The sequence below is a fragment of the Coturnix japonica genome, chromosome 12 (assembly GCF_001577835.2).
Source record: "Coturnix japonica isolate 7356 chromosome 12, Coturnix japonica 2.1, whole genome shotgun sequence".
In the NCBI taxonomy this organism is placed as follows: Eukaryota; Metazoa; Chordata; class Aves; order Galliformes; family Phasianidae; genus Coturnix; species Coturnix japonica.
The window spans coordinates 11,322,701-11,340,455 of record NC_029527.1 but is presented as its reverse complement, the minus strand read 5'-3'; the positions used below and the strand labels follow the sequence as shown (position 1 = coordinate 11,340,455).

At 43.0% G+C, this 17,755-nt stretch overlaps 1 long non-coding RNA gene across 32 annotated transcripts in view; it reads left to right on the top strand.

Annotated features, from left to right (window-relative positions):
• LOC107319935 overlaps window positions 1-15,210 on the top strand; it is an 80,405-nt gene extending 65,195 nt beyond the window's left edge. For 29 of the 32 annotated variants that reach the window (XR_001558016.2, XR_001558042.2, XR_001558037.2 and 26 more), the window contains 3 exons: window positions 631-757; window positions 1,870-1,942; window positions 2,241-2,770. This is a non-coding gene — a long non-coding RNA (uncharacterized LOC107319935). Of the gene's footprint in view, window positions 1-630; window positions 758-1,869; window positions 1,943-2,240 lie in introns of all 32 variants that reach the window. The other 3 variants (XR_001558027.2, XR_001558029.2, XR_001558024.2) reach the window with 3 other exon arrangements.
• The last annotated feature ends 2,545 nt before the right edge of the window (window positions 15,211-17,755 follow it).

The window sequence follows — 17,755 nt, the reverse complement described above, 5'->3', positions numbered from 1 at the left end:
AGTATTTTTCAGCAGTTTGGTACTTGAGAAATATTAAACCTACATCAACTATTTGTGTAGACTGTCACCTTCTTCAGCAGGTTAGTTGTGCCAATATTATCCAACTTAAATAGGGAAAGAGGCAGATTAAGTGGCTCATCTAAGGTCAAGCAACGTTGCCAAGACAAAATCTGGTTTATCCTGGGGAATTATTGTGTCCCAGTCACCAAGGATTGTGGGATTGTGTGCAGTATTTCAGAGAAACTAAGGTGCATGTCCCTATGGTAAGTCAGAAATGACACTAGCTTGCAAAGTTACATACTCACCAGGGCAAGTACACAGAGATGGCACAGTACTGCAAAAGGCAGCGGATCCTTGTGCTTATGGATGGCAATGGGTAGGTGATGAAAAACATCCCCACGTTACTGCCTGTGGAAGTCCCATGGTCCTTACTTCTTTAAAGGAGATCTAGAACATCAGCAGGTGACCAAAATGAGTCTAAATTTGTGATGAGCTGTTTTGTGACTTTGACTTCTTTCGGAAGGAATTATACATTATTCAGGTATATCCTGAAGTCTGGGGGAAAAAGTGGCTAAAGCTTCAAGTCCTTTATCCAGAAATTAACCCTTTCTCTCCCGTTGTCACCTGCAGCCAGCCGCTGTCCCATTACCTGAAGGAGATTAATACCAATGGGGCTATTTCCCATATACAAGGAGAGACTGCAAGATGAGAGGAGCAAAAGAAGTTGCATGTCCAGAGAACCTGCAGGAGTCTCGAGGTAAAAGCACCTCTGAACTTGAATACTGAATGCATGGTAATTTTAGAGAAGTAATTATCCCCTAGACAGATGAGTAAATTCCAGGGGGGGAAAAAAAAGATGTTTACACTGAGGAACTGGCTAATAACAGAGCTAATGTGTTTATACATGGGGGAAAAAGAGAAGCCAGGCCTTTTTTTCCTGGTCTGTCTTCTCTTATTTTGTGTTATGATTTCCACTGAAGAAAGCAACCTCTGCAGAACAGATCCAATTGTTAACTAATTATGTTTCAACAGAAATGAGCAGGGTCCCAGATTTTATTTGGCTTGGATGTTTAAAGGCAAATAATAAGTTACATAATAAAACAACAGAATCATTAAACATTGATTTACGTGTTTATTTTGCTATAAGGAATGAAATTTTTATTGGAGCTGAATTAAACAGAGGTTTATGTGCTTGTATTCCCCATAGTCCTTTATACTCTAGTAATATAGCAATATTCATAAATCATACCAGAGTTTTCAAATTTCCTTAGGAGTGACCTAGGCAAGAAACCCTTAGCAACTTGCTGAGAGACTTTAAATTAAATTCAGCTGTAATATCATCATGACTAATTTATGGCTCGTTTGGTTGCTGCAAAGATGCGTTTAAAGAAACCGAAGTACACGGTGAGGATAAGATAAAACATTGGTTTAGTATCATGCAGTTACTCCACTGGAAAGATTTATTCACTTTTTCATTACCTCATTGCATGGCAAAGCAAACAGTTTCTTGAGATGGAATGAATCTGATTTCTATAACAAAACATGTCGATGGTAGACCTTCAACCGAGAAAAGGGGGAAAGTACAATTTGTACAATTATTGATGAACTCCATTCCCTTTGCTGTTAGATGAGGTTGTGCATGTGTGAACATGTATGCAGCAGCACACACATGCATGTACGGCCTGTGCATGTACAGCCTGTGCGTGTCTGAACACACAGGTTCTCATGCATGCAAAGCGTCTCTACTCTAGCATAAGTTTTACTGTAAAGTATCATTAAGATTGAGACAGGCAGACATCACCTGGCACAATCTGAGCTATGTTTCTGAAATGCTCTGAATTCCCAAAGCCCTCCTCTGTTCCACTGCAGCTTTAGAACTTCCTGCAAGTCTGGTTACACCAAATGGAGATTGATGAGAAAACACATTTTGAAATTATTAAAGGTAATTTTTTTTTCCTTTAATTTCTTTTACCACAGAATGAAAAGGGTGAAAAATGATGTATTTCCCCAGTAATTAATTATGTAGCTGACTTCTCAAATTTTATGTGGGCAGAAAACTCCCTCTTAACTCAGTGTGTGTTGGGACCCACACCATAGCATCTCGCTTTACATCACCACAGTGCCATCATCACCTATTGTCTGAGACATGGATTTTTCACTCTGTCCATGCTGGTTAACACCAGCAAATCATTCCAGGCAGGAGTTAAGCTAAAATATGTCTTGGTCTATGTCTTTTTCAGCTCCTTCTTCAAGAAAAGTGCATTCCTCTGGTGTTGGACATTCTAGGACATCAAGCTCCAGGAGGTGAATGGTTAATTACCCTGGTGATGGGTGCTATTTGGAGGCATAATACTGTTGTAATAAGAATGTACCATGGTTCACCTTAAAGTATTGCGGAATGGCCTGGGTTGGAAGGGACCTCAAGGGTCATGAATCTCCAATCTCCTGCCACAGGCAGGGCCACCATCTCCCCATTTAATACTAGACCAGGCTGCCCAGAACCCCGTACAACCTGGCCTTGAAGTAAGACATTGGCTATTGCTGGTAGTTACTGCCTTGCAAAGTATTAACATTCAGTTATAGTGCAGTCATGTAGGAAAATTATAGATGCCTACAGGATGTTACTTAGCAACACTTGGTGTCGTTGAGTTAGTCATGAAGAAATGGAGTTAAAGAAATACAGAAGATATTGAAATCATAAAATAAACTGTGGTACAACTTGTGAAAGCTGTTCTGCAAATAAAGCTGTCTGTTTCTCTTTTTGGCATAGAAAGCATGGTAGAAGAACTTGAGATCTGATCTGAAGCAGCACATTTAAAATACATAACTAACAGAACAAGAGCGTTATTTCCCTTTGTCCTTGTTTCCTGGGAAAAGCATCAGAAGTGCTGAGCTTTTGAAGATCTTCTCCCTGTCATCCTGAAGCACTGACTGGTCAATTAAAATAATATCTCCTTTGGAAAGCATTAACTGCAGCTGAGAATGAAAGCTCCACTCTACTGTATCTATTTTACCCATTCATTAATTTACATAACTCTCTCCACCGTGAATCAGGTGTCTGTAGGCACATCTCAAAAGGAGGAGAAGATCACAAAAATAGACATTTCTGTTAGAGATTAACCTTCCATATGTTGCAGATCTCTCTCAGACACTTATCTTCGCTTATCTGCACCTGTTTAAATTGGAAAACCCACAGAAATCCATCTCCTGGGAGATTTCCAAGGTTTCTTGATTTCATTTGGGTCAGAGCTGCCACAAGAGATGCATTTCTCAGAGACCTTCTAAGCTGCTGCCAGGAACAGGGAGTGCTGGGCTGTGCCACTTCAACAATAACAGAAAGAGTTTTCTTTGAAAAGTCACCAAATTTTATAAGCTTAAAAAAAAAACAAACAAAAAAAAAACCCAAGCAAGCAAAAAACAAAAACCAACTTTAGCCTCGTTCAGTCTCAGATCTGATTAAAAGAGCTGCCCTGATTTATTGGTGTCAAACAAAGTATGTTTGGGTAGAATGCTATTTTGTAATGGAAAAAGCATCAGTGGAAGCACCGCCTCTCAGTGCTGCTTGGGTTGGATGAGTGCTAAGCCTTAAATTATGACTGTACTGCTGAAGAAAAGGAGGACTGCTGGAAATGCTGCAGCTAAGAGGCCTATCTCTCACTCTTCCAAATAAAGGTATCTGTGGAATCAGCCTCAGCAGTAACACCAGATCTGCTGGCTAAGTACTGGGCAGTATCTGCCCACTCTGTGCTTCACCTGCCCTGCAGAGCAGGTGGGAAAAGGTTTATTGTTCCTCTTCTACCAGAAATGTTGAGCTCTAAATGCAGAGCAAAGTTTTGGGGAATGATTCACAGGATAAATTTTCTGTATACATGAATTTAGTTTAATAGTCTCTTGTTGCTTCCTGATGTCCTTCCATCTTTGTATTATCATCATTTTTAATGGTTAAGCCCTTTTATTTTGCCTAACTTCTTGTTCATCCACATTTCCTCAGCCAGGAACCTTCTCCCAGAGCATTGCCACCAAGATGAATCTGCAGGGTCCGCCCAGAGACACCTGGAAAATCAAGTGCCAGAAAGCAGCGGTGCAGGGGAGCCAGCACCTCTGTTAATAAATCATTTCATACCTGCAAGTACTTGTCCCACCAAGCCAAAAAAAAAACATCAACCTACTCATGCTCTTTTCCCCAAAACACCACAAAAGTGACTTTTGGCCTTTAAATCTGATCTGTTTCCATTTGAGAAGCCACCGAGACTATAGCTGAGACTAGAAGATTATTACCAAATATTAATTTAATTCAATAAAAGTTACTGGGAAAAATCAGCTGTGATATGCAACTGGAAAAGACAGCACTGCAGTTATCAGAGCCCCCTGTACATTTTTCTCCTGATCAAAAATGCTGCAGATGCTTTAAAATATAAAAAGAGAAAAAAAAAAAATAGATGGTCTTTGTCATATAACTATAAGCAGCATTTATTTTGCATGAGCAAAATTGTCTTCTGCCTTAAGATGTTTAATGATTATTTGAAAGCAACTTGATGAATAGAAGAGCGCTTACTCCCACACGGGACAAGCGTATTTTTAGACTGATTCATAATAATCAATCTCTGTCGAAGTGGAATGCAATAATTTCTCCTACTGGTAGGGGCTTTTCTGCTGCTTCTTTTCTGCTGCTTCTTTTCCTAAGGTAGATAGTTCTGCTCTGGGAGCATATTAGCTGATTTAAGTGGACGCGAGCAGGTACTCAGTTGTGTCACTGTTATCTCAATGATCTCTTAAGGAACACAGAGTACTTATTTTTTGTGGATACGGCGTACGCTGTGTTTCATCACAGACCTTTGTCGCTTTGTTATTTATAGAATTCAGATTACTGCAATTTAAAAGTCTCTCCGTCCTTGCTAGTGCACGGTGACACAAAACAAACCCAAGTGTTAAGGAGAAAAAGAAAGAAAAACCAAACACAAAAAGAAAAAAAAAGAAAGAAAATGAAAGCAGCAATGTGGAAATGCACAGCTATAAAGGGAAGTGTTATTATTTGCTAATAGTTTCCATGTAGAAGTTTGCTGCTGAGTGCTGGGCTCTGTGCAGCGCAGGGGGATGCAGAAAGGCATCTGCCTCCATGTCCCTCCTGATGTAGGCAGAGCAGGACCGCAGTGCTCACCAAGTTCCTTTTTTAGTAAAATCACTCCTTGTCCAAGTGCTGCTGGCCCCACCATGTGCCAGAAATACCCGCGGTCCTTTGGGACGCGCAGCCCGTGGCCCTGCCCGAGCCCCAGTCCACCCAGCCCATCAGGTCCCTCCCAGCCAGGGCTGGTGGCAGCACTGCTCGTAGATTCATTTGAAGGTTCAGCAGACAGAAAGCATAGACTATTTATTTATTTATTTGGTTGGTTTTTGGCACGGGATAGCAAATAACACACGCAGCTGTAAAAGACTGAGCTCAGGGCAGGATGTCACAGGCTGCAGGCTCTGTGTTCTGTCATCAGTTTCTTCCATACTCAGTTTTGCCTTTTCTGTGCTGCTGCCACTGGGGTACAGACAGACCCAGAGAAATGATGCCAATCTGCTACTGGCCCTGCATGCTCTGGCCTTTTCCAGCCTCAGAGAAGGTTTTGGCCCTAAAACCTTTGCCAGGAGTCATCCCTACAAATCAAGATGTTTCCCCTCCAGGTGAGATGATGCTTTGTATGGGGCAGGCTGCTATCATGTTGCACTCGATGGAGATGTGTTAGCAAGGCAGAGGGAAAATGAGGTGTGGTGGAGCCATACAAAGTGAGCTTAGGGCTCAGTGGTGGTGCTGGGATCTAAAGTGCTGCTAATGAGGCTAATAAGGAACTTGTGAGAGGGAAGGAAGTGGTTTCAGGTCCGCTTGGATGTTAATGAATGTGACAGGGACAGACTTAGGGTGGAGAAGTCATGGTTGGGAAAGGGTCAAGTTGAGGTATTTGGGATAGACTCCCATTGAGATGTTTAAGGAACTGAGCTGCTGTCTACTGAGATGGTGCTTTCTCCAGTACCTGTACAGAGCTCAGCACCTATGGTTCAGATCTAACCTTCCCAAAGGTTACCTGTGTCTGCCAGCAGACATGTCAGATATCTGCACACATGCACCATGTGGATAGAGGAGGTGATAACAAGCAAGCAAGAACATCTCTGATGTAGGGAACCATATACTGCTCAGTGAGTCAAGCCTTAGTGATAGTCAGAGAATTGTTTGACTTAGAAAGGACCCTTAAAGCTCATCTAGTCCAACTGCCCTGCAGTGCTCTAATCAGGTGCTTGAAGCCCCATCCAGTCTGACCTTGAAAGTCAAGTACTAAGTAGTGACCAATACTTCCTACGTGCTGAGAGGTGAGTCTGGGGCTTCAGGGCAAGGCAGGGTGTTCCCATGCACATGAATGTCATCCTGATGAACTGGGTTTAGTTTCTTCAGCTACCTGAAGCTTACTTTTGTATTTTTGAGAAAAGGATTGCTTTTCAAAGGCATCGAGTGTTCCCAGTCACAGTAGTTATTCATGAGATTAGGGTTTTACAAGCAAAACATATATGTCTCTGAGAAACAAGATTTCTGGCCAGTCTGGATACCCCAAGACTGGAAGAACTTTTTTATTTTAATCTGATTATATTTCATCTGTCCCTATTCTCAGAACATGTGATATGACTGCAGGAAAACTTATGTTGGTTTTTGGATGACCCGTTAATGAGAAGTACAGAAAGCCCACGAGGCTCTGTACAGTCCTGTCTTGCTGTTACTTGATCTCAGAAATAAGGCATGGTGTCATGCAGTAAACATGAAATAGAAAACCAAACATAAAGTCATTAAAAATGTGCCATCTGCTCCGTGCAGATGAGGAGCAGAAAATTCTTAGGAAAACTCTAAGGAATTTCTTAGAAACTTGACTGCTGTTGCTGAACTGAAGTTACAGTGCTCGTGCACATCCTTGTACTTTTGCATAGATGAGGTCTGAGTTCAGCTGCTTGTCTGACATAGGGTCATATTCATTCTGACACCAGGCGTTATGTTGCACTAGGAATAAAGCAGACACTTGCTGACAGAGTTAAGCTGTACTCACAGTGAGGGATGGTGGCATTGCTGGGCCCTGTGTTGAAGGCTGGAGATAGCTGATCCATTCCTGCAGCTCCCAACCCTGCTGGGAACCTGAACTGTTAACCTGAATGCTCATTTTAATATGTTTTCTGCTGAAACTGTTTAAAAGCATCTCTGCTGCTGTGATTTTTGCTTATTTGTCATAAAGGGGAAAAAACACCAAACAGGAATTAACAAGAGGATTTTCTTTGTGACTTCAGTACCTCATTAGGAGGTTTATGATCAGGCTTTGGGAAAGCTTTCCTTGAATTATTTTAAGGTTGTAATGATAAAAACCTCGGGGAGGTCATGCACATGGGAGATTTAATACCCCTTCAGAACCATCTGGCATTAGATTACATGCAGGGAAAGAACAAAATCTGGCAGTAATATTCATCTCCATTAACCCAGAATATAGGCTGATATGATTATAGTGGAGAAAATGCTCTCACTCTGTCACCAGGAAAAGCTCTTAATAGACCCAGGCTAAATTGGTTTATAAAACTGAAGACTTCTTGAAGCATGGATCTGCCCTCTCACTGAGTGCATTAGCTTTGACTTTTAATATGTTTTATGTCTTTTTAATGTCGACAAATAATGTGTTAAAGCATAAAATATTGCTAGGGTAAAAGACTGTGTTTGGAGCTCCCAACTTACACTGTGCATGAGGTGCTAATGGTGTAAGCACAGCCTTGGAGCGTAGTCCACTCATACTTTGCTTCTACCATCTCTTCAAGAGCATCAGCAAGATCATGGTACCAGTGACATGCACAGAAAAACCTGTAATGCTGTTGGTGGCAATAAGATCCTCTCAACTGTTTTTCTGAGAGCACAAACCAGCAAAGTGCTTAAGCAAGGACTTTGCCTGAAGCACACTGAGCACTTCAGGATTTATGTATATACTTAGAGCTAAGAAAGCCAGTATTTAAATTCTTTCCTTAACCAGAAGTTTAGGGGAAAGCAGAGAAAATAGAAAAGTGTAGGGTAAGAATAGGGACTGGAAAGCCACTGTTCTCTGCTCCTCAGTGTGAGGGTGTTTGGTGCAAACCCTTCTGAGTGAAGCACTACAGGGACACAGCCAGAGTCACCACTCTGTACCCAAACTGCTGGCTCTCCTCTACTCGGCTGCTTGTAGTTTCTGCATCATTCTCATCTTGTTACTCCCCATCTGCACAATGACTTCTCCAGACGTGGTCTCTCTTCCTTTTCAGATTTTCCTTTTCTTTCACCTCCTCTTCCCTCCACACACAGCTCCATCTCCAGACAGCTCCTTTCCTTCAGCCAGAGTAATGATTCCCCCGTTACATGGAAAGCAAAACCATATGGGAGACAAGAAAAGGCCATTTATCTCAAAGTCTATTAAGATGTGGAGACCCTGCATTAAAGCTCCAGTTCAGCCAGCCTTTCTTGCACATGTTGCTGTCATCTCCCTGCATCAGAACAGGGATGTACTCCTGAGGCAGACTCGCTAATATGCTCTTACCTTGTCACTGGGTTTGTGCTTAGCATGGCTCTGCATACGAAACATTTGAAGGAAGTAAAAAATTATAAAGCATTGCCATGTCTTTACTCTGAGCCTTCAAACCCATCTGTACCAGTTCTCCCTATTTTATTGTCATCCTGGGACAGAGTCACGGAGCAGTAAACAGAGTGGGCATGAAGCCTGGCAAAGGGGAGTCACCAAATGGATGCTGCTACCTGAGTGACCGGGAGGGCTGACATTACTGAATTAACAACTGCTTTAGGATGAGAGAACAGAAGATGGCTGCTCTTTTAATTTGGGGTGAAAGTCTCAGTTTTTCACACTTGTGAGGAGTTAAGAGATACGGAGTCCTGGAAGACACGACTCTGCTGGAGTCCTTCAGTGTCTGCTGTTATGCTTCTGCTCCCTTCTTCAGAGTTGTAACATATTTGCTGATGGATTTACGCTGTAGTTGGAAACCAGAACCCAGGACAGCCTGTTCTTTTGCGTCGTACTATAAACATAAATACACTAGCACAGCCATTTGTAGCTGGTTCTCTGTATCTGCACAAGGATTTTATTATCTTTCTCTAAAGCAGTCTGAAGAGGAGCAAAAGACTGGCGACAAAAGGAAGTGCTTGAACAGGAACAAGAATAAAAAGGAGCAAAGGGCAGGAAGTTGCTAAGAGACCATGCAAGCAAGAGTAGGGAATTAATGGCAGATATCAAAGCAGCTATTGGAAACCGCATGTTTTCCTACAAGGGCTCATTTATTGAGGAGGAGCTGCTATCAGAAGGCAGCAATGTTGCTCTGGTCTGAAGTGCATTTGTAACAGGGAGAAAACTTTTTCCCATCTCCAGTTTTGTTCTTTGTAGGACGAGTTGCTAAGTTAATGACAGGCCTTTAAATTAACTAATGTTATGGAGCAGCAGAGCGAGTAATATGGAAAAAAAGAATGGAAGCAATTATGGTTTAAATAAACCTTATCCACTGCATTATTAGAAACTACCTGAGCTGAGATTTCAGCGGTGTTACATTTGTCCTCAGCTCTCCCAAGTGAGAATCTGGGCCCCACAGGGTTGAACAGTTTGGGAAATGCTGAGTAATTCCAGCACTGAGCTCTCAGCTGCTGTCTCAAATTCCTCATTTTCACGTCTTGGTTCCATTGTTACTTTGCCTCTAATACACGATGGGTCTTTTGACTATAAAAGAACGAACAAGACAAGACAAGCAGGTGAGGGAGAGCAAGAGAAGAAGAACAATTGTATTGAAAGGCACTTACCTGATAATGTTGGCAACGGCCTGAAAAACCCACACTGGCCTCCTCAGTACCTCCCAGTTCTGGACTCAATTTGAGATGACATCTGCCATAGAGTGATAGTCTTTCTAGATGATTTTAATGGCCTTTCCAACCGTAATGATTCTGTGATAGCCCATTGGCCACAGCCGCTCTGAGCAGGGCAGGGTGCTTTGCTGGCTTTGCTTGCACAGGAAAAATTATTGCCGTCTTTCAACCACCGCTCTGGGAGAAATGCTCCAGCTCTGCTATGTAGAACGGTTCCAGCTGTTCTCCACTCCCCCAGAGATATCATCAGAGAGCAGTCACTTACACTGAGATTACGTTAATGATATCAAAGGGTGTGGAAGGAGGCTGCTAATTAGTAAGCCCTCAAGGCACAAAGATATAAATAGCCCTGAAGCAGCAAGAGAGCAGATCCAAATCTGCAGTCTGACATTATCTTGGGCTGAAAGCATTATGTGTTGACTGATTCCACCAGAGGAGAGCGATTGAACTTTCCTGCTGAGCAAAAAAGCAAGGCTTGTTTTGATTGATAAAGCTCCATGTCAGATTGTGCAGTGTATTATCTATTTATTGTGCCACCTGCCATGCCTGAGACAGGAGCAGCAGCAGTGAGAACATAAGCTGGGATGAGCCATCACTTTGGAGAAAAAATAACGGCTCGTACTTTTACTTAATAAAATAAATAAATAAAATAGTACCTGTCTATTTCCATTGCCAAAAGTTTAAATGCTTCTGGGATCCAGCCAAAAGGCAAAGAATGTGGTAAGCAGCTGAAATCCATCAGCAGAGAATTTGCCAGAAAAATAAGGCTATTTCAACCAGCATGGTCACAGTAGAGAGGAAATGGTGGTGCTGAGGGAGATGGAAATCTCAGCATGGCCCTACAGAGTCTCTGTGGGCACAGGAATCACAACACTTACAGCACTGGTGCCAGTCCACTCCCCATCTTCTTTCATGTCTGCAACTGGCAAACCAGTCAGGTCTCCTAAATTGCCATCCTGTATTTGGATGCAACTTACTGTACTCCACCACACTTTGCTTCCTGTAAGGATTATTTATATAAAGCGATTGCATTGATTTCTTTCTACTGTTGTTGGGTGGTTTTTTTTTAAGTCCTTGGCTGTTTTTTGAACACCACATCAACCAGCCACTTGCAGCAGCTGCACAGCACCATCACCCTGTGATAAACTTACACGATTTGGTTTTACAGTGAAGGCTGGCTGTAAGGGAAGAGGGAGATGGGAAAGCACAAGAAGTAACCCAGATTTCCCTTCCAAACACCATCCCAGCCATACGCAAGGACTTGCACAGCTGTTCCCAAGTGCACTATCAGAGCACCGCACGTAAGGAGCACTTCTGCAGGACCACACAAGTTTGCTGCTATTCTTAAGCCGAGCCTCACAACTGGGAAACTCCTGCCAAGTTGCTTGAGACAGTGGCACCTGGGAAGTATTATATGGGTCTGTATTGCATCATGAGAACCCTATTTGCACTTAATTACACAACTCCTTCCCTCCTCCCAGTAGAAAAAGCGGGACAGATGCTACATCTACAAAATGAGAATCAAACAGATTTTTTAAGTGGAATCCTAGAGGCAGGCTTCAGACCAGATCCCAGCAATGAAGATCCTCACAGTACTGAATAGCTCAGGCCAACGAGCTTTTGTGCAGGGATCCCACATACCCTATTGTGGACCTGTCTCATGCTTCTGCCTCCTTATGCAGAAATGTAGTTGGGAAGGTTTTGACCACCATCCTCTTCCTTGGTCTTTCTCTGCAAGCCTTTTCACAGCCAGAAGCCTGGATATTATCTTCACAAGGCTCCTGCCAGGTCTTTTCTATGGTGCTGGTCAGAACACGTTAGGAAGACTTGCAAGGATTCACCTGTGGATTGCACTGGTGCATCTGGACTTGGGGCAGCAGGTTAACAGGCATCAGTTGGGCTAACAGATGAAGGTGTTCTGACAGGCATGAGTGATGGAGAGGCAGGAAAGGCTCATGCTGGCTTTGCTAACCCAAGATGTGTAACAGCAGCACCACCACATCATGTTTGACAGGAGCAGATCTTCTCAAAACAGAGGCAGCTGGCAGGTGGGTGCAGATGCACCACTGGCTAACACCCACCTGAAGCCCTGTGTTTGATGCCTGGAAGGGCTGGAAGACAGCTATTGTTCTGCAGGCCGTCCCAGGCTGTATGGCAACAAATGTGCAAACTGCTCTTTTTGAAGTGACTCATTAGAAGTTTGGATCCCCATGTGCACTTCTAACCAGAGCTTATGCTCTTGCAGTTATATGTAACTGGGGGCTTTACCATTTTATTCTCCCTTCATAAGTCAGATCTCCCATCCTTTGCCTTATAATCCAAGACTGGAAATACCTTTTCTGTTTATGTCACACCATCGTAATGCAGTCACTGATCTGCCACAAGATTCAGCTGCTGTAAATTCTTTTCCTACTGCCCTTTCGCCAACAGCTTTCATGCAGTGACTCACAGGTCTGGGCATTGATTCAGTAGTTTCTTTAAGGAGGACCCAGAAGGTATGATGGAAAAGTATGTTTATCAGATGTGATACAGTTGAATGAATACAGTGAATTTTGTCCTACATGAACAAAAATGCAGATCCAGCAAGGAAAGTTTTAATGTGCTCAGTTTAAAAACTTGGCAGATAACAATTAATGCTGTGGATGAGAAGTGGGGTTCCCATAAACACTGTGTAGTTTAAGTCAGTGCAGATCACAAACTGTTTCTGTGCAGCTCCCCTTCTGACAGCTTTCAAAACAAAATGGGAGATCTTCCATGGTTTCACTTTCATACTTGTCTGATTCCATTTGAAAATGTTAGGGCACACACAGAGAAATAGTTCGGCTTTCATGTTTCCTTCAGCGTGTGGTGTAAGCATGTTCTAACTACATACGGAGGCTAGATGGTGTTTGGCCTATTTGGCACATTCAGAAAACATGCATGCCTAACTTTGCAGTTCAAATGTGAGTCAGTATCGCAATTAGATGTTTTATATGCTGAGAAATGCTGTGTCTTCAAATAAGATGATTAGCAGACAGCATTTGCAATGCAATGCATGCTGGATACTGTTAGGTGAAACAATATTTCTTGTATCAGGATTGTGATTGGTATCTCCTTTATAAAGAAGTCTCCCCTTAGATCTTCATGAGGGGTTTTCCCCCCAGGTCTTCAGGAGCTGTACCCCATGGACAGGTTCCCCACAAGGCAACAGTTCTGGTTTCCTCTGGTGCTGGAGAAAGCGCCACAAAGATGAGCTCAGGGCTATCACTGCTTTTTGGCTCTCTGGAATATGGTAGAAAGTTTGCATGATTAAATTCCTTTCAGAACTGGAAAACTGATATTCATTCACATTCAAGCCTTTTCTGCTTGTGTGTCATGTGGCTATGTCATTATTCAAGCAGCTCTGCTGGCCAGAAAATGTAAAGTGGAATTGCTGTAAAATAGCTGTGGTATGAGATGGTGCCCATCATTGTTGTTGCTTTCCTCCCAGCTTTCTGGTCCAGAATTAATTCTGGTTTTCTCATTAATAACTAGTGTTCAGCAGTGCAAAGTCTTGTACCTTGTTCTGTGGATGTATTTCCTCATGAGGGGTAAGACCTGCCATACCCTGCAGGGAGTCCAATCTGGCTGCTGCATGGGCAGGCAGAAAGAAGTCTTGGACAAAAAACAAACAAACAAAAAACCCAGCAAATTAAAACTTCTTGGAAAGTTGGGATCCTGGAAACTGCTTGGATCCTGCTGGATCTGGAAGCGCCTGTGTCTGCAGCACTCTGTTGGACGTCACTTCTAGTTACACATGTGCCTAAGTATTTTGTGGGGCCAGGCCCTCAGAGCCAGCAGAAACACCCACGCTCTTCCAGACTCTGTCCAGGGACACAAACACTTCCAGTTTTTCCTCTGGAGAAACCCAGTGTGTCCTTGCCTGCTTAGCAGAGACACCGAGATGCACCCTGCATGGATCTCCTCACCAGTCAGGGACTGATGTATGTGTGGATGGATGGACAGATGTGTGGATGGGTAGATGAATGGACAGACCACCGCAGACACTGGTCAGGCAGCATCTGAAGGTGCCGGATTTTCCTCTGGCTGCTGACAGCTTTCCTGGGGCAGCCGGAGGATGCCTGCACTCTGGGTTTGTTAGTGTTATTCCAGCCAAGCTCTGCAGCCAGATCATCTCACATCAGCTGCGTATTATCCGGAGCCATGGAAGGAGCTGTTTTTTAGAGGAAATGCTTGTTTTATAGGGTCCCCTCTGGTCTAGGAAAAAATATATTAGATGCGTGTGCTGCTCCAGGAGCAGACAAAGAATATTAACTGTGACTCTTACTCATGGTGCAGGTATGAGGGAGGAGGAAAGCTGCTCATCTCCTTTTTGGCCAGTGCTTGACTCCTGCCTGAATCCTCTGATTGAAAAACAAAATGGGTTAGATCAGGGTTTTTCTCACTCATGTTCTTTCCATGTCACAGAGTAAAAGGCTGGAGCTGGACTTTGTGCTGTCCTTTGTGGCTCAGTGACCTGGGATGCTCTGCCTGGCCGACACAGCAAGAAGCATTCCATGGCATAGGGCTGCTTGATGGAAAGCACAGATCGACTCCAGCTTCTGCCTGCTGCTGCTCAGTGTAATCTGTAGGTTGGCAAATCCAGCCTTGAGCAGGGCTTTTTTTCAGGTTTGAGTACATCATGTTTTTGAGTAAACCTGAATTCCCTTATATTGTTTTTAATAAAAAAGAAGGAAATCCACCACAGAAGTATGCATGTTGAAGATTCAAAAAACACTGACATAATGAATGGATCTTCATTTCAGGAAGGACAAGCAGTGGGACTCGGTTAAGCCACTGTCAGTATCTCTTTCACTTTCTGAGTGACTTTAAACTGTGTAGTTCTGCTAAAAAAAAAATGAGTAAAGAAATCTTTCCTCGGTGCCTTCCTATATGTTCCTTCATTTTCTCGATCACCATTGCTGTGCTCTGCCAGACTTTAGCTAAGTTGTGCGACCAGTGCTAGACCCTTCTAACTGGATAAGCCAATGCTTCCTCATAACAATACAAAACAAATATAAATAGATTCAGGGACAATTTGTCCAACATGGATCCATAGTGCAGCATGGATTCTGGAGTCGTCTTCAAAGTGTTTCGAAAATGACCTATGGATGTCTGTCTAGTTTGTTACGAGTCCAGAGGGATTTTCAATACGATGGCCTTGGGTTATTAAATTACTGCTGGAAATGTGGAGTTGACCTCCAGTGGAAAATATTTCTGTAAAAAAATGTCAGCGAACTTTTTAGTGAACTTTCCTCTGCTGTTTCTTCTCTCAACTCAAAATAAACAATAGATTTGTATTAGGTGAGGCGAGAAAACAGAGTGAATCTGTTTTGTTCTATTTTCTGATAAGCAACACAGCTTAACTGTTAACAAATGTTGGCCACGTCTACATGTAGCAAATACTCAAAGTGAAAGGTGCCTTTGAACTCGCACTTGTAATGGGATGAAATCACCATCCCCTTTCTGCTGACCTTGATTAGAGCCAGTGAGAAATGTCCTCCTGCACTGGAGTTGCTTTGCGTGAGGCTGATCGATGGAAATGTGCCAGGCTCAATAATGGGATGGTGGGAAACATTTGGTTGGGATGGTTTGGGGGTTCAGAAAGAGCTACAATGCTTCCCTGCAATGCAAGAGGCCTTGTTGTGCTTGGTTTGGAGACCTGCATGGGGGTTTCCATCTCCCTGGTGTTGTCCTGACTACCAGATTATGCTGGCAGGCGCTCTAATCCGGTGAATGCTTCACTGTTCAGACAAATTAAGCAGTTTCAACAGGATGGAGCAAAAAAAAAAAAAAAAGCCTGTAATGAGCAAAAATAGGAAGTGAACCTGAGCCTCCTGCTCTGAGATGAGTACTTGCATGCATATTTTTCAAATGAAAGAGGAGGTTTTGCTTTTGACCATTAAGAAGCCCAGCCCACGGTATTCAGATGATGGATTTGTCAGTGCTTTCAGGCTCTTTAGGGAGGTTTTTAGTTCAGCCTTTTAGTAATGGCTTCAAGTTTTAAGGCATTTCCCTTTGTAGTCTCCCAATGACCTATTAAATTTCCAGACTCAGGGCACTAGAATAAGACCTTTGCAGACCCACTGCCCTTGTGCTCATGGTGTTTGTTTGACATTAAGACTGCCACCAGACTCTGACTAGATATGCTGGCTGTTTCCAGCACTGCTTAACCTTGGCCCAGTCCCTCATGCTGGAGAAACCCCCTCTAGTTATTGATCCTGTAACTACCTCTGCACACCCTTCAAGGCAAAGTCCCATATCTGGCATCTTTCCTGGACAGATGGGCCCCAAGGTGCAGACCGTTAAGCCCAAAGCTTTTTTGCTAGAGCAGCTACGTGCCTCCAGAGCTCATTAACCCAAAAAAAGAAAAAATGTGATAAAAGACCAAGGGACGCCGGATTAGCAGAGATATGTTTTAAGTGCAGGAAATGTTATTTTTAAACAGCTTGAGAGGGTTAAATCAGCAAAAATCTCAACCCCATTCCCCTCTCCTTCCAAGCACATGGTCTGGACAGCGTCCCTGGGCTGAAGCACACATCCCATCTCCTGCACTGCAGCTCTTTGGAGCCATAGGGTGCCCTTAGCTGGGTGGCCTCTCTTCATGCTTCATTTCTGGAGTGATGGTTCACTCCAAGCAAGCCAGTGGCAGTTATTCCACGAGGTATTAAACTCTGCAAAAATCTCTTTGATATTTCACTGTAGCACAGTGAAAGAACAAAGCAAAACAGCAATTACAATATGAAAGAAAGGTTCAGGGGGGAAAAAAATATATCAAGGTCTACAAAACAAAGCGAATATTGCTATTATCTATATTGTATATCCTGATAGTGGGAAATACTAACTGATGTAATTCTATTAAAAAAAAAAAATAAGAAAAATAAAAAGTGACACAGATCAGCTCTCCAAATCCTAATGTTCTCAATGCGTGGGAAGCAGAATTGCATCTCTGCTGTGCACCCGAAATCCATTTCTTCACAGCAAGAAAATAAACAGTTTTGTGGTCAAAAATTAAAGCTGAAACAAAGTATTACTGTTCTGCAGACATAAGCAGAAAAAGTTGACACGTATGGGGTATTGTATTTTACGGTCACATAACTGCTTTCTGTTCACCGCAAGAGAACAGGCAATTTGCTCATTGTTTTGTGTTGTGCTCCAAAGCATTAAGAGGAATGATCATTGATAAAACGGTAATAACTGGGGGAGTGCAGCTCCACTTTCTTGCTTTGTCTTGCCAAGACTGGGGGAGCTGACTAAGCACTGTCCAGGCTAGGAGTGGACAGAGAACAGATCTGGTTATCTTCTTATATATCAAGTGGAAATACCCCAAGGGGAACTGCAATCTGAAACTAGCTCAAGCGGTTTGGCACATAATGCGATATAACCTTCACATCAATAGCGTCGCCCATGAGATGCAAAACAAAGGCCATGCTATTGTATAAAATCTTTCTTCCCTCTGGGCAGAAATGGATCTTGCTTCCTCGCTGCTTGCCAGCTACCCAAGTCATTTAGTAATTGTTTAACTTCATGCTGATGAATGAATAGTAAAACTGAAACAGAGCTGCAGAACACAGTTCAAACAGCGAGATAAAAAGGATGGTTAATGTATGGATTGCAGCGCCCAGGAGTGAAATGTGAAAATGCTGACAAATGAGAACTAAGCCTCTAAATGGCAAGAAAGCAACACATGGAATGGATAAAAACTGAGGTGAAACATAGAAGGGTAGCACTGCGTGGCCTTGTTTGCCACATGTTGCTGATTCTGGGGAAGAGTTTCTGGATTTGCCATCCTTCATCGCTGATGGAAGCATTATCCCTTCTGCTCCTGGGCCAGCCTAGAGGTCT